Raw genomic sequence first — 10,692 nt, 5'->3', positions numbered from 1 at the left:
ACTGTGGATAATTGGAGACACTCCAGAAGAGAGCAACAAAAATGATAAAAGGTTTAGAAAACTTAAGCTATGAGGAAAGGTTTAAAAAAACTGGAGGACTGTGATCAATTGTTCTACATGTCCACTGAAGGAGGGACAAGAAGTATTGGGCTTAATCTGTAGCAGGAGAGATTTAGGTTTGATACTAAGAAATATTTTCCAACTATATGGGCGTTTAAGCTCTGGAACAGGGAATTTGCAGAATCCCCATCATTGGAGGCTTTTAAAAACAGGTTGGACAAACACCTGTCAGGGATGGTTGAGATTCACTTGCTCCTCTGACACCACAAGGGGCTGGACTTGATGACTTCTTGAGATCTTTTCCAGCCCTACACTTCAATGATTCTATGTATTCCCAATGAGATTTGCAAACCTTCCCTTTGTAAAATTAGTCGTGAGGGAAACAGAAGATTAATTTTTACAAATAAACTGAGTGGGAGAAGTGACAGTGCCTGCACTGACCAGACAATGCTAAGAGAAAGAGATCATACCCAGAAAGGACCCCTCATGGAGAGGGCATGAAAGGACTCGTCATGGAAAGCAAACCTTCCTGCTCTGGCCTGCCTCTCTGCTGACACTGACAACAGGGCACAAATTTTGAAACACAGATTCACGAGGGAAAAATAAATCTACATGTTTATGATCTACCAAGATTTAATTGCTAAGAAAGACTGAAAAAACTCTAACTTCTGTTGGGAACTATATTCATAACATTCACCACCACAACTAGCTCTTTTGTTTGCATATTAATAGGGGGACCATTAGAGGACCAACGCAATGTCAGCAGGGGAATGGACATGGAGACTGAATAGCATCAGTATCCCTAAAGCCAAGGTGGTCTCTCCAGCTCAAGATTGAGGTATACTGGCCAGGCAGTTTGGAGAAACTTATACTGCCATCGCCTTTGATGTACTGTTATGTAGATAGAGTTTCACTCTCCAAAGCTATTGACCTAGCATCTTTCATGAGCTCTAAATTCACTTACAGTATGTGTAGGGAGGGGAATGGGAAGAGAATAGAGGTAATTATAATGACTTCTGATGTTAATTCAGAAAAACAAAATCTATTTACCATTGAGGTTTATACCACCACAACTTTATTTAATTATTCACATCATTTCAATGATAGCATAATATTTCCTGTGTTACAATCTAAAGAACATCATCTATCTGTAGACAAGAAGCTTTCTGTTATTTATTTCTGTTGAAACTCAAATCCTAGAGCCTAATCTGGTAGGAAACTGTTAGTCTTCTTGAATTTTAAGATGTAAACTACAACACACAGAGTTTGCCATTTATTGTCAGCCAAGTTACGTAGGTTTCAACCTCTTGGAGTGCCAAAATCTGTCACCATCCTGACAGCGAAATATGCCTCATTCTATTGTTCTGCAAAAGGGCAGAAGTAACGTCATCCTCTATTCATCTGTGAGCAGGGGCAATTTTCATGATACTTTGCCCAAAGAGCTTACTTCCTGGGATCGCCTGCTGTGATATGTACTCTGAATAATCTATAAATTTTGATAGGTTCCAGGTTTTTTTAAATCTCTATCATTTAGAACAACCTTCCACAATTCCAAGCCAAGCAATTATCCTGCTTTGTTCCATGCATGTGTGCATGTTTTGGGGGAAAAATTGTATCTTTGAGGCCCCATCAGCCCAGTGGCTAATCCGCCACTGACTACACACAATCCTTTAAGGTTTACAGTGATAACAACAGCCTGCTAACCTGTTTACACCTCTGTCAGGCTGAATGCCACAGCACACTGGTGGATTGCAGAATTAGCTGACTTTAACTTCAAAGTTAAATATTGTCCAGGGAAATCTAATGCGGGAGCAGATACTTTTTTCCCCAGAATTCCCCTTGATATGGAAAAAATATGAGAGAATGCACAGAAGATATGAGCAAAGATGTTGTTAATGCTGTCTTACAGTCCTGGATGTATAAAGAGATGGCAAAGTGTTTTTGTTAGCGGCTATTACTACCAATCTTTTGGCAGTAGAAGAATTCTCCATAAAGTCTATACCATGAAAAGACATTTTGGCAGCTCACAAGAAAGATCCAGCAATTGCTACAATTCACAAGCCTTCTGGGCACAAATCGAATAACCAAGAGAACACAGGAGGACGTGCTGATGTGTGAATAGTATCTGTTGCCTCTGGATACAGATGGAATTCTTTATTGGAAAAACCAGGTGACCAAATCAACTACAAAAGGCCAGGACTGCCCAGAGGATTCAGGGGGCCTGGGGCAAAGCAATTTCAGGGGCCCCTTCCATAAAAAAAATTATAATACTATATTCTCGCGGGGCCCCGGGCAAATTGCCCCACTTGCTTCCCCACCCTCCCGGGCGGCCCTGGGGAAAAATAAACCAGTTTTGAGAAAACTTCTTTACAAGGTATCACTGGATCTCAGCATCAGCTAGTGCTAAAAGGCACTAAAGCTCATTAAAAGGGTTGGACAAATATTTTCCATCAAAACTTTTTTTGGATCAAAAACTAGGGGTTTTTAAAAAGCAGAAAAAATCATGGACAACATCTGTTTTCCTTCAAAATTTGTTGTGTTTTTTTTAATTGAAAAGCTGAAATTAGTCTGCCAAAACCTGAACATGGTTTGAGGTTTCAGAAGTGTGTGTCCAAATATTTGCTGCTTGCTGTGTTTGATTGTTTAAAGAAACAATAAAAAAATTCTGCTTAAAAAAAATCCAAAACTTTTGAACCACCTCAGCTTGTGACCAAACGCCTGAGCCTATCCAGTCAGAGATTTTTCCAGGTTCCTGATACTCTGCTGGCCTCCTTGACTCATATCTGTCTCCATAACTTTGGGTTCATTTAGGTTAGAACATAACAACCATACTGGGTCAAACCAAAGGTCCATCCAGCCCAGTATCCTGTCTACCGACAATGGCCAATGCCAAGTGCCCCAGAGGGAGTGAACCTAACAGGTAATGATCAAGTGATCTCTCTCCTGCCATCCATCTCCACTCTCTGAGAAAAAGAGGCTATGGACACCATTCCTTACCCATCCTGGCTCATAGTCATTAATGGACTTAACCTCCATGCATTTATCTGTTTCCTAGAGACTGGCTCGATGGGGTCCCTCACAAACTGAAGACGGTTACTGTGGGTTTGTCTTTAATATAGCTTATGTACATACTCCACAAACTAAGCATTTGAGCTTGTTCCAAAATCTGAGATGAGCCTATGTTGTGAAAACTAAAATGCTCAAAATAGCACATGCATGTGAATGGACACAGGGTGCTAAAATTAAATTAAGCTAGGGGTTCTCAAACTGGAGGTTGGAACCCGTCAGGGGGTCACGAGGTTATTACTGGGGGTTGCGAGCTGTCAGCCTCCACCTCAAACCCCGCTTTGCCTCCAGCATTTATAATAGTGTTAAATATATAAAACAATGTTTTCAATTTATAAGGGGTGGCGGGGGTGTCGCACTCAGAGGTTTACTATGTGAAAGGGTCACCAGGACAAAAGTTTGAGAACCACTGAATTAACCCCTCTGAAGCCTCAGGGAATGCAGGGGAGGGGGGTCTCCCTTGGTAGGGTTGGGAAGGAGGTAGGTGGTGTAGGATATTGCTCTTCTCATGTGATTCCCTCCCCCAGTGGCTAATTTTAAATGAAGCTGACATGTGATTCCCTCCCCTGACATGAATCTCCCTATGGCACTGAAATTAAATATAGACTATAATCTGGCATTTGAGAAGTGAAAGGGATGGTAGCCCTAATGGAAAAGCTAACAGCTTGGCTCTTCTGCAAGCCTCAAACTGCTGAATGAGCTTTAGGGTAGGGAAGGCTGTGCCTCCCCAAACAGCCTGGCCCTGCCCCCTATCTGACCCCCACCCACTTCCTGCCCCTGACCACTCCCTCAGAATCCCCGACCCATCCTGCTCCTTGTTCCCTCACCATCCCCCAGAAACCCCACCACCCCCCTGTGGCCCCACCCCACTCCCTGTCCCCTGACTGCCCCGACCCTTATCCACCACCCCACTGAATCCTGACAGACCTCCCCATTCCCTGTCCCTTGACCGCACCCCCACAACATCTGCCCCCTCCCAGTGCCCTGACAGTCCCCAAGACTCCCTGTCCCTTATTCAACCCCCCCGGCCCTTCCCTCACCTGGAACTCAGCGCGTCACTGAACAGCTGCAGCGTGTCTCCGGCGGGGCCTCCTGAGCTCCGCCCCGCTCAGAGCCGGTAAGGGGGCGGGGCTGCGAGCTCCAGCGGGGCCTGAACTTCCTCCGCTCAGCATGGAGCTCACAGCCCCGCCCCCTGACCACGGGGCTCTGAGCGGGGTGGAGCTCAGGGGCCCCGCCGGAGTCAGGCTGCAGTGCTGTCCGGGGGCGCTGCTTGATGCACTGAGGCTCCAGGATGGGGGCGGAGGCAGGAGCCTCAGCCGTTCTCTTGGGGGCCCCTGCGGAGCCTGGGGGCCTGGGGCAAATTGCCCCACTTGCCCCCCCACCCCGGGCAGCCCTACAAAAGGCAGGTATATCAAGAACTACATAAAGGGATGGGATATTTAGGAGCAGTGAAAGTAATCAGTCCCACACAAGACTGCTTTTACTGGCTGCAGATGAAGAGGAACATTGAACATTGTCACAGAGCCTGTATATTCATCAAGCAAAAGAAACCTCACGAGCCTACCAGAGCTCCACTAGCTAACATAGTTGCAACAGAACCGTTTGAGCTTTTATCAATAGACTCCTTGCATCTAGACAGAAGCAAAGGAATATATGTACACATCTTAGTCATAGTGGGTTACTTCTCTAGGTTTGTCCAAACCTGCCCGACCACCACCAAGTCAGGCAAGACTGGGACAGACAAGAGCTTCAGTTACTTTTGTTTTAAAATTTGATTTCCCCAAAAGAATCCATCATGACCAAGGACCAGAGTTTGAAACAGTTTATTAAGAAGATTACAGCAGTACTGTAAAATGGAAACATCTTGCACAACCCCACACCACCCACAGGGAAATGGGAAGATAGAAAAGCTGAACCAAACTTGGCGGCTATGTTGGGAACCTTGCCAGAAGAACAAAAGTCAAACTGGAAGAACTCTCTTAAAGTCATTTATGCCTATAATTGTACACAAATGAAGCTACAGGGTTCTCACTCTGACTCACGTTTGCCCACTGACATCACATTTGGTTTACCTATAAACTCTAAATCCGCACGTGGGGATCATAAAGATTACATTGAGAAATGGAAACAGCAAATGAAAGAAGCTTATGAACTGGCATCAAAATGTTTTCAAAAAGCTGTTACTTGTGGTAACACTCCCTATGATCAGCAAAAAGCGCCATGCACTACCAAGTGACAGTATTTGTCAGGAGCCTTTCAGAGAGAGGGGGACCAGGTGAATTAAGATTTTACTGGGAAGATGAGCTTCTTGTAGTACTTAAAAGGAAAGAGGAAGTAAAAGCAGAAGGTAGAAAAAGATGTTAGTTCTTCACCACAATCTTTTACATCTTTTACAACCACCACCGCAAACTAGCATGGAAGAGATCAAAGGGAAGATAGAAATTTGGACTTCAGTGATACTGCTCATGGCGCAGAGACTTTGAATCCAGAGGCAGAGACATTTCATCCACATCTGGGAAATGAAGATGTTATTGATCCAGTAGACTTGGGAACTGCTGGTCAGACTGATAAGACATTCACACCAGCCGTAGAAAGACATGAATGCCAAAATAGAATATAAAACCAGTAGTGCAAAGGGGCAGGTCACCACAACAATCCACTGACACAGCAAGGTTATCCATCTAGAGACAGAAGAGACCCTCAGACACTGACATATGAACAATTAAAGACACCTACTTATCAGTGTCACAACTATTGGACTGGTGAATGCCCCATGAGGTCATCCTCGTATTTGTCACATGCCATACCAAGCACCTATTTCTGTACCTTATCCTGCATTCTATCCAAGATTGATGTAATATTGGTAAATGAAATGTTTCCTAGTTCTGGATAGTTTGTAATTGTTAGTTTGGTATACTTTCTAAATAGCTTGCCATATGCTCAGTAACTTGGAGTTAAATAGTTAACCATTGAGTACATATGAACTGTTATTTCATAAGATATTAACCTAGTTGGGGATTTAAGGTGTTCAAAACTGACTAGTCAGTTGAAGAATGGAACTAAAATTGCTGCAGAAACTTTCTGCTTAATGTGAAATAAACTGAAAAGAGATACAGAAGCCTCCACCATCAGTACCAGAACTTGTGACAGACGGGCGGCTCTAGGTATTTTGCCACCCCAAGCACAGCAGGCAGGCTGCCTTCGGCAGCTTGCCTGCGGGAGGTCCCCGGTCCCGCGGATTCGGTGGCATGCCTGCAGGAGGTCCGCCGAAGCTGTGGGACCAGTGGACCCTCCGCAGGCATGCCGCTGAAGGCAACCTGCCTACCGCCCTCGCCACACCCGGCAGAGCGCCCCCCGTGGCTTGCCACCCCAGGCACGTGCTTGGCGTGTTGGTGCGTGGAGCCGCCCCTGCTGACAGAGCAGAGACACACTCCCTTGAAAATGACTTTTATGAGCATATGAACTTGTGGACAACTGCTAATCAAACGGATGGACTATGTGTTATATTTTATTAATGGAAATGTCCCAACACTTCAAGAGGAGAGTGTAGAAATGCTTTCAGTCATTATTCAGACTTACAAAAGAACGAATTATGAGCAACTAAAAAAGTAACTACGAGACAAATATTACTTGTAATTAAAATGGATAAATGGAGCGAATAATAAATTAGCTGAAGTGGCGATTACAGAAAGTTAAATGCTTGATGTGAAATCTAAGTAGTTTAATTCCAGTTGTTAATTATTTCAAGTGCCTTTTGCAACATGCTGAGTCTAGTGAAAAAGTATGAATCATTGTCTGGCTTTAGGTTTCAGAGTGGTAGCGGTGGTAGTCTGTATCAGCAAAAACAACGAGGAGTACTTGTGGCACCTTAGAGACTAACAAATTTATTTGGGCATAAGCTTTCATGGGTTAAAACCCACTTTATCAGATGCATAGAGTGAAAAATACAGTAAGCAGTATATGTATTACAGCACATGAAAAGATGGCTTTAGTGTAAACTAAAAAGGAGCATATGCCAACAATTGGTGACATGGTCTATTATCCTATATATTTTGTACTAACTTGGCCTTCTAGCATTATTTATTTAGGAGTTTTTAACTCACCATGGCTAAGACCTCCAGTTTCTTCTTTGTATAGCATAATCTAACCTCCTTCCATAAGTGTCTTGAAATCTGATTTTCAAAGGAGTTGGTTATTACTCATTTCCCTAAAAGGCTGAGTTGTCTTGCCAGAAATAATAATTCTGCTACTTTGAGCATAGCAATTTCTTAATATGAGTTATAATCTTAAAACAATTCATGCTGCACATCATGCTGCAGCAACATTTTATAAGCAGCTTTGTTTCAAATATTCTCTCTCTCTCTATTATGGGAATTTGCCACTCTGGTTTGAATCTTAGTAAATACAAGTAACAACAATTCAGCATTTAGGAGGACAGAGTCTTTTTTTGAATACCATGATTCACTGGGCAGTTATTGAAGATGTGCTGAGGGAATGGCTCAGACATTTCTGACTGATTCCTTTGTGTTTCCTTTTATTTTCATGATACATTTGCTCAAATACTATTGACCACATCATGGCTGCCTTGTTTATGTACATAGCTACACTAGATCAGGGGACTCTTGAGCTGTGAAAGCCCTGGAAAACCTTAGAAGCCAGTTATAGAATTCTGATTGTGGCGCTGGCAAACCAGATGCCAGCTCTTGCCAAGAACCCTATGTCTCAACTGAACACTGACAAATACATTGCTGGAATTAGTCTGGCTCACATGTATGTTAGTATTGTTAAAATAGAGGTTACATTTATAAGAATGTGTTTAGCATTTAGACTTTATGAAAGGTTTGTAGGATGTTGCATGTAGTAATCTCACTTATAACACCTGTACGCCATGTTATAAAGTAATATTAAGTGTTTGCAGTCTAATCCTCTGTAATTGTGTAAGTCATCAAACAGGAAGGAAACATTAATTAATGTAAAATGCTGGCTTCCTACAGAAGGTGTTCGGTCTGGCCTACCAAGAAGGCCCATTGAAACCAAATGAGCCATTGTGAAACATCAAAGAACAAAAATGTTGTTAATTGAATTCCTCCCCACACACACATGCACCATAAAGAGGAGACGTGCTTGTGAACTTGTCCCATCACCGTGAACTCTGTGGAGAAGAGAATAAAAATCCCTAACAGGAAAAAACTGTATCTCTGTGCTGTTTGGACTTTGAGAGAGCAAGATTTCTAAGCATAAACAAGGGATCCCCAGCTGCTTAGCTCAGGTTAGGTCTAAAGGACATAGAAGCTACTGTAATATGCAAGCTCTATATCATCTTTTGGAACTTAAGACACTACTTATTTGTGTGTATATGTTTACCTGCTTTACCTTGTAAATAACCATTATTTATTTTTCTTAGTTAATAAATCTTTAGATAATTTATTATAGAATTGTCTACAAGCATTGTCTTTAGTGTAAGATCTAAAGTGAAGTTGACCTGGGGTAAGTGACTAGTCCTTTGGGATTGGAAGTAACTTGAGTATTGTGATTTTTTTTGATTTTTTTTTAATTTTTTTTTTTTGGTGTAAGGGACCATCTATCACAAAGGCAAGTTTGCTTAGGTGGCAAGATATACCTGAGCATCGAAAGGGACTGTCTGTGATTCCATGGTTAGGCTGTTATAGTGCCTGAGGAGTTTACACTTGGCACTTGGTTGGTGAAATCTAAGTATAGAACTCTCAGCCAGTTTGGGGTTTGTGCCTTGCTCCTTTAACAGTCTGCCATGAGGTTGGTACTCATTCTTACACCACAAAACCACAGAGCTCCATGAGGATATGCTCTCTGCTTCCTACATTCTACAACTTCTTGCTCTCGGGATCATAACCTATCCCAGACACAATCTGCAGGAGTCATGGCCACTCTAGGGTTGTGTTAACCTGCATTAATGGGATGTTGGGGCTGCATTAGTGTAGGAGTCATATCTAAACCAGTAGTGTTTTAAAAAACATTACATAGAAGAGGACAAGTCACCTGTTCACCTAACTGAAATAAAGGGCAGTTAAGCACTTCACCTGCTTAGGTGCCAACAGATGGTGATCTAAAATATCTCTGAAAACCTAGCCCTTAGAGTGTAAACTTCTCTGGGCAGAAACTGTGCTTTTTATTTATGCGTAAAGTGCTATGCACACTTGTATCACCATTGAAATAATAATCAATAATTGAAAAATACTATCTCGATATTGTAATAGAAACCACCAGATGGCAGTATCATAGTTATCTTGTTTCAGTATCATAGTTAACTTATTTCCTTGCGAGGAAAACATATTTAAATGATACATTCATAGCATTATCCTTACCTTGAAAATTAGTTTTAAGAATGTTCAGGAAGTATTTCCTGGTGCCTGTGTCCTTTTTATAGCCTGCCAGTTATGCAAAGTTAGTTGAAGATAGATAGAAGGAAGTTTCATTGAAACTAGCTGTGTAACTATATGAGGGTCTATGGCTTCTGCAAGATATCTTTCATGTCCCTAATTATCATGGGTTCAATAGGGGGAGGTTCTAAGAGCACTGTGAAGAGTGCTGAATGCTTTTAATTGCCACTGACTTCAATGGCCTTCAACACATAGCAAGATCCAACCACAACTGTGTCAAATAAAAACATGGTAATTCAGAACTCTATGTAACATATTTTGGGCCCAATCATGCTATATGTTCAGTATATCTCAGATGTGTAAATGCCCAGTTCTGACAGGAGCAGACCCTAAAACCAGCCAGTCCCCCAACAAGCACCCTGAATTTAGACCTAACCTGTTCGTCAGTATCCCTTTAATAAAAGTCTTCTGGGATACAGGATGTGCCTATTAATATGCCTTTTAAAAACATCTGTGTAATGTTTTCTTACAATTTATCAATGCAAAACAACTAACTTTCTTAAGGAAAAGATATCATCATCACATACAAGCCCACAAACATCAAAAACACACCCCCAGTGTGCACCCTGTGAAAAATAAAAACCTAACTGTACAATGGGTACAAAGGAAATAAGCATATGAGAAAGAGGCCACAACAAGCCTCAGGGCCTGGAAAGACTCTCAGTCACTACAATGGGCTTTGCCCAAGGTCTGTAAAAGGCTTGTGGCCACCGTGCTATTAGCCTCTCCAGAGAGGACAGGCATGGCAGCGCCATTAGTGAACCCAGGTGAGGGGAATGCAGGCTGCACCCTCCCCAAGACAGGCACAGTTTAGGCTTAAATTTGTGAACAAATAATGATATCTCAAGAAGCAATTTCTTATTTGAAATGTCAAATTTAAAACACTCCAATAGGTTCAATATAAAAGTAAGCACCAGTCATATCCTCACCAGAAGACACACATGGCTCTTTCCTGACAAATATCAAAAGTGAAACAATATAACCCTTAAACTAGCCATGTTATCTTCTAGAGCTCATTTAGGAACTATCTCCAAATGCACTCTAGCACAAACAGATTAGGATTCTAATTGCACCTGATTAGCCCTGCCTTTAATAACACTTGCTAAAACTTGCTTGTGATTCATATCATAGGCAATGATAATGTCCCCAT

Source organism: Mauremys mutica, chromosome 1, assembly GCF_020497125.1.
Source record: "Mauremys mutica isolate MM-2020 ecotype Southern chromosome 1, ASM2049712v1, whole genome shotgun sequence".
Taxonomy (NCBI): Eukaryota; Metazoa; Chordata; order Testudines; family Geoemydidae; genus Mauremys; species Mauremys mutica.
Note: the sequence above shows the minus strand (reverse complement) of the source record.